The sequence below is a fragment of the Simochromis diagramma genome, unplaced genomic scaffold (genome assembly GCF_900408965.1).
Source record: "Simochromis diagramma unplaced genomic scaffold, fSimDia1.1 OVJJ01000596.1, whole genome shotgun sequence".
NCBI classification, from domain to species: Eukaryota; Metazoa; Chordata; class Actinopteri; order Cichliformes; family Cichlidae; genus Simochromis; species Simochromis diagramma.
This window is the reverse complement of record NW_024387245.1, coordinates 9,463,774-9,470,888: the sequence shown is the minus strand read 5'-3', so window position 1 is coordinate 9,470,888 and position 7,115 is coordinate 9,463,774. Positions and strand designations below refer to the sequence as shown.

General features: G+C 37.6%; 1 protein-coding gene across 2 annotated transcripts in view; it reads right to left on the bottom strand.

Annotated features, from left to right (window-relative positions):
* Positions 1-7,115, bottom strand: part of LOC120714478 (astrotactin-2-like) — a 285,359-nt gene that overhangs the window by 131,805 nt on the left and 146,439 nt on the right. The window lies entirely within an intron of this gene.

The following is a 7,115-nucleotide window of genomic DNA, read 5'->3' as shown; positions in this document are numbered from 1 at the left end:
ATTACCACGGAAAAGAACATACAAGGTTCAACAGAGCTATGGCTCTTTGTCAGAGTGGCTATGAACCTTGGGCCGTTTTTCTTTTCTTCTATCAATGATGAACAGTAGCTAGTATGAGCCTCACAGTTGGCATTTTTTAAAAAATAAATTAATCAACTCTTTCCAAGCTAGGTGAATTTCCTATAAATTAGTGAAACGTCACTTCCTTTCCAGCTTGTGGGTTTTTAAATCGTTCCAATAACTCAAACTTGTCTGATATGTTGCTTTATTTTGCAGAGGCACCTTTGCTGTGAGGCTGCAGCACTATAACCATGGCATATTGCATTTTATCTATCTATCTATCTATCTATCTATCTCTCTCTCTCTCCATCCATCTATCTCTCCATCTCTCCATCCATCTCTTATCTATACATCTATCCATCTATCCATCCCTCCCTTGGTTACATTAAGTAAATTATACAATATGACTGTTATCAGTGCATCTCCTTTCAAACAGCTGAAGTCTCAGTCAGCATTGAAAAGACAAAGCAGTAACATACATGTGATTAGTTACACATGCGCTGATCAGTGTCATGAATTCCACTGAGAATCTGACAACTGGCTTTCTGTTTTCTCCCAATATTAGGACAAATCTTTCATCATCCTCAACTAAGGCATTTTTATCCTGGCTTCTCTACAGCTGGTGGGACAGATTGCACTGCAGAACAAACAGAGACGTTCAGACAGGGCTACAGCAGCTTTTTGCTGGTGCATAGCAGTTTAGGATTTACATTTCTGATGCTGCTTTCCTTGAGTAGCACTGAAGTTTAAAACCACCCCTTATTTTCAATACTGAAATTTCCTCATCAGATCAGTCACAGTGGGTAATTAGCATTTCGATGTAATCTTTATGCTGCCTAGTATAATAAATAAAATAGAGGCAAGTGCATTTTAAGTGATTGTATACATTTGTGAGATTTGGCCAAGGATGGCTTCTATAACCTTTGCATTGCAGTGCTCCCAGAATAAGTGCTTTTTGTTGACCTGTACAGAGGGATAACCCTGGAAAAATGTGTAATGGCCACCCTGTCTAGGCCATTCAAATTTTATCACTTAACGTTTAATAATTCATTGGTTGATATTATAGTCTCAAGGAGTGATGCACCATCAAGATTCTGTCAAAGAGTAGCTTTCAGTGTGGCCTTGCTAAATGAAAAACTAAAGCTCTTGAAATGGTTCCATTTTTAAAGTAGTAGTAAAATATCACAACAGTCATCCAGCCATTTCATATAAAAGATCAATGAACAGCACAGAGTTTAATTAATCCAATCCAAGACTTTAGAGTGCTCTGAAATAGTATTTACCCCTTCCTGATGTCTTATTTTTGCATATTTGTTACACTGAAATGTTTTGGATCATCAAACAAATTTTAACATTAGAAAGGGATAACTCAAGTAAATATAAACTGAACTTTTTAATGATGATTTTATTACAGGAAAAGGGTTAGCCAAACCTATTTGGTCCTATGTGTAATTATGTAGTTAAAAGTGTTTAACCTCTTTTTTTGGAAAGCTGAGTTAAATTTTACTAGTCACACACAACCAGACATGTTAAATCAAGAAATCAGTTTCAGACAATGTGAAGTAGTCTAAAAGAGCCCAAAAAGCAACATACCATACAACAATCAAAGTCATTTATATCTATCACTTTGAAAAGAGTTACTAAGCCACTTCTAAGGCTTTATGACTAGCAACTGTCCACAAATGGAGAAAATCTGGAACAGTGTTTGCAGCCTGCTACTGCTAACATAAAACTCAGCGTTTCATAAAAAGAACATCATATCAACTGTCAAAATGGTGGTGGTAGGGTGATGGTTTGGGGCTACTTTGCTGCTTCAGGACCTGGATGACTTGCCGTAATAGAGAGAACCATGAATTCCTTCTTTGAGTTCTCTACCAGAAATTCCTGAAGGAGTATGTCCGCCCATCAGTTAATGGCCTAAGGCTCAAGTACAATTGGGTTATACAGCAGGACACAGCAGCAAGTGTGACTGCAGTTCTTGCTACCAAGAGTGGCAAAACCACTTATTAGGTTTAGGGCTAAATTACTTTTTCACATAGGTCAAGGTAGGTTTTGATGAGTTTTGGTGAATTAATTCATCTTTTCAAATCTGCATTTTATAATTAATTTTTTATATTAGTCTAACATTAAAGACTGTTTGATGATCTGAAACGTATGAAAAAAATTAGAAAAGGCAAAAATACTTTTTTATATCACTGTCTTTTTAATAACTTGTGATATTCCTTTCTGTCCAGATTTCACATTCTTTAACTGCGGTCTTCCAACACAGCCTTTTTAAACAGGGATGTATTGGGAAAGAAATTCAGAAAACAATATGCTCTCACACACAACCCAAACGGCAGGTGGATAAAGAGGATCAGTAAGGGACAGGCAGGCCTTTATGGACTTTTTGGCAGTAAACCAGCTAATCAGATTTTGTCCCAGTACACCTGATGGCCAGTGCGCCACTACCTATGGACAAATACTGCTCACAAATGCAATTTTTGATTTTACACTTTTGGCAGGATTGTAGTCTTTATGAGCTGGTATATCAAAACACCATGGTTGGTTTTGTTAAACTAAACTACATTAAAGTCAGGGAAATATTAAGGTTTGTGTTAAAATTACTACTCTGCCACTAAAGCTCATCGAATGTGGTCCTTCATTTTTGGCAAACAGATATCCTTTTCATGTTGCAAACACACACACACACACACACACTTCGCGTTCCCATTGCTAGTCTTCACATACATATTTAACCTAGTTATACTGCATTCCTTCAGACTGCCAGAGGCTGCGCTTAGAAAAATCAATCTTGTGCATAAGCAGTCACATCACATGTTACCACACATGTTGGTAAGGTACCCTTATTATTATATTCTTTTCTTTCTCCTTGAAGTCTGGTAGGAACTGGGAACATTTCCATTATTATGTTAGTGCCAGAGTAGCAACAGTGATGCAACCTGAATTATTTGTTTTGTTGCATATATCAGCAAAAATGCAATAGAAGCAAAACACATTCAGAGTGCCATCAATTTTAGAATCTGGTGTTGTTAAATACTGTAGTCCAGTTGTGTTTGTGTTTAGAAGATACCTCATTTTACTTTATTTTATTTTTACAAAATAGAAAACTACGTAATACTTAAATTGCTGGAGCTCTGTTGCTGAGTGAACTGGCTGAGTGTGTCTAGACTCTAGCTGCTAGGACAGCTGAACGCTTCACTTGCACTGTGTCATGTAATAGAGTTTAGGGCTTACATCACAGTTAGAATTTGGCCACATTTCCCACTGATGCCAACTCAATGGACTTTCTCTTTGAATAGAAATAAATAAATAAACAGATAAAAGCAACAACAACAAATATATCTACTCTTATAATTTTATATTGAAAGTGATATGATGTGATTCATATGAAGCAAGATGTCACAGATTTCTATAGTTAGATTTTTTTAACCACATATCCAGAGATTCAGAGAGAGAAATGGTCACACTGTTTTTAGTTCATGATTCTAAACTTTAATTATCCTGCAGTCATGTTGGACAGTTTATTTGACATGGTCCTATCTTGCTCAAATTGTATAATCTTTCTGTTTCTACATCAGCATTCGTACTGAAGAAGAAATGCAGCTGAACCCATTTGGTTAAAATTGATGATAAATTACTATAATTAAGAGAGTTAGTATTTGAGTACATGAGTGATTTGTGCATCTTGCTAACAGCAATTATAAATGTAATGTTTTGCTTTGATTTACATGTTTGTTTGAAATGGCTCCCGATGACAGATATTTGGACCTAATAATAACTGTGGAGACAACACGGCTCTTTGTAAATAGCTATTTCTGAGAGGAATCAAATTGAAGTCACGAATTGGACGTTTTTTCCTTTAGCTTCGGATTTAATTAGAAGGCGAAAGCAAAACTCTCTCCCCTATTTTATCTTGGCTATGGTAATATTTCTTGTCTTGGCAGTGTATTATTCAATAATGACAATAATAATAAAACAATAATACTAACAACAACAACATGCATTGTTGCTCAGTACACGCCCCCTCAGTCAGTATCACCTGAATCAGATATTAGAGAAACTGGTTTGTGCTGATTATAACTAGACATTCCTTTTTTTTATCATAAGTTGTGTTTACAGTTTAATTAACAATACCAGCTGTGGCAGAGGTATACATAAGGCCTAGACATAAAACCCATAGTGCTCCCACTAGATTGTCAAGAGAGGTAGATGAATTGTACAGCAGTACAGGCCTCAAAGCTGCAGGAGGACTGTAAATCTTTCCTACCTTGTTTCAGATTAAGTGCACCAGTCTAGAAGCACATTTTCTGTAAATCTTAAACAGCCTGTGTAAATAATCATTGAAGCAGGGCTCTTACCTTTCTGCAAGCGCATTTAAAGGAGGATCTAGTGATTAACAGAAATAGATAAGTCTGCTTGATTACACATTCTGCTGAATGAACTAACCTTTACATGACTTGCAAGCTCTGGGTTTTTTATCTCCATCTAAAAACCCAGAATGGGTGTAACATATTAAAAGGAAGATTTGAAGGAAGAATTAATGGCTTGTAGTAATTTCTTTTTAAATCTGAGGAACAACAGCAACAGTGAGTGTATCAGAAAAGCGTGGCAGGGAGGAGACAGCCAATAGTAAAACGTCTCTCTTAGCAGAAGAGAAAATGCAACAGTGTGGTTATTAAAGTTGAATATCACTGAGCTGCTAATGCAGTGTGGTAACTGCTTTTACGTTTACAGTGTACACTTGGCTTCTGTTATCAAGATAACAGATTCAGCAGGTTCATGCTCTCATCTGCTCTGTTTTAGGTTTCGTTGCTGATGTTTTGGGTCATTAAACGTATATTCTTATGAGCTACTTTATTTATTTATTATTTTTGAGAACAACATGTTCAAAGATATTTAACAAAGTAATTTTAATGGCTTTAACTCTTGTTTTGACCTGATGTTTTTATTTTTTCAGGTTGAGTGAAACTTTCTGCTCTTGTTAACCTTGAACAACTCTAACCACTAAAATGTGTATTGACAGCTACTCTCTTTTTTTCTTTTGGATGGATCAGTGCAAATTTAATGTTTCCATGTACGTCCTTCTCTCAGGGCTTTGAAAGAGCATGTTAACTCAGTGTTAACTCAGTGTTAACTCAGTGACTCCCAAGAAATGGTTGAATAATCAGAATATACAGGGAGTGCAGAATTATTAGGCAAGTTGTATTTTTGAGGAATAATTTTATTATTGAACAACAACCATGTTCTCAATGAACCCAAAAAACTCATTAATATCAAAGCTGAATGTTCTTGGATGGAGTTTTTAGTTTGTTTTTAGTTTTACCTATTTTAGGGGGATATCTGTGTGTGCAGGTGACTATTACTGTGCATAATTATTAGGCAACTTAACAAAAAACAAATATATACCCATTTGAATTATTTATTTTTACCAGTGACACCAATATAACATCTCCACATTCACAAATATACATTTCTGACATTCAAAAACAAAACAAAAACAAATCAGCGACCAATATAGCCACCTTTCTTTGCAAGGACACTCAAAAGCCTGCCATCCATGGATTCTGTCAGTGTTTAGATCTGTTCACCATCAACATTGCGTGCAGCAGCAACCACAGCCTCCCAGACACTGTTCAGAGAGGTGTACTGTTTTCCCTCGTAAATCTCACATTTGATGATGGACCACAGGTTCTCAATGGGGTTCAGATCAGGTGAACAAGGTGGCCATGTCATTAGTTTTTCTTCTTTTATACCCTTTCTTGCCAGCCACGCTGTGGAGTACTTGGACGTGTGTGATGGAGCATTGTCCTGCATGAAAATCATGTTTTTCTTGAAGGATGCAGACTTCTTCCTGTACCACTGCTTGAAGAAGGTGTCTTCCGGAAACTGGCAGTAGGACTGGGAGTTGAGCTTGACTCCATCCTCAACCCGAAAAGGTCCCACAAGCTCATCTTTGATGATACCAGCCCAAACCAGTACTCCACCTCCACCTTGCTGGCGTCTGAGTCGGACTGGAGCTCTCTGCCCTTTACCAATCCAGCCACGGGCCCATCCATCTGGCCCATCAAGACTCACTCTCATTTCATCAGTCCATAAAACCTTAGAAAAACCAGTCTTGAGATATTTCTTGGCCCAGTCTTGACGTTTCAGCTTGTGTGTCTTGTTCAGTGGTGGTCGTCTTTCAGCCTTTCTTACCTTGGCCATGTCTCTGAGTATTGCACACCTTGTGCTTTTGGGCACTCCAGTGATGTTGCAGCTCTGAAATATGGCCAAACTGGTGGCAAGTGGCATCTTGGCAGCTGCACGCTTGACTTTTCTCAGTTCATGGGCAGTTATTTTGACCCTTGGTTTTTCCACACGCTTCTTGCGACCCTGTTGACTATTTTGAATGAAACGCTTGATTGTTCGATGATCACGCTTCAGAAGCTTTGCAATTTTGAGACTACTGCATCCCTCTGCAAGATATCTCACTATTTTTGACTTTTCTGAGCCTGTCAAGTCCTTCTTTTGACCCATTTTGCCAAAGGAAAGGACGTTGCCTAATAATTATGCACACCTGATATAGGGTGTTGATGTCATTAGACCACACCCCTTCTCATTACAGAGTTGCACATCACCTAATATGCTTAATTGGTAGTAGTCTTTCGAGCCTATACAGCTTGGAGTAAGACAACATGCATGAAGAGGATGATGTGGACAAAATACTCATTTGCCTAATAATTCTGCACTCCCTGTAGTGTAGGTCTAATTAAGAGCTAAATGCTTCCAAATAGCCATTTGTTAAAACCAATTATTTAACTGTGCTCAGAGAGTCCCTTCCCTGTACATTTCAGCCAGGTGTCTAAACAGGCACACAGCCTCACACCACCTAGCGATAATGACATCCTCTGTAAACACCAGTTTAAAATTGCCAATAAAATTTGTCACCATCCTTTCCTCATTCTCTATCTCATTCTTTTGCTCTCTCACTTTCTCCTCTTATAAATTAAGAACGTGAAATGTATAACAATGGCAGGTGCTTGATCGCACGAACCATCTCTTTTCCTCTTGTA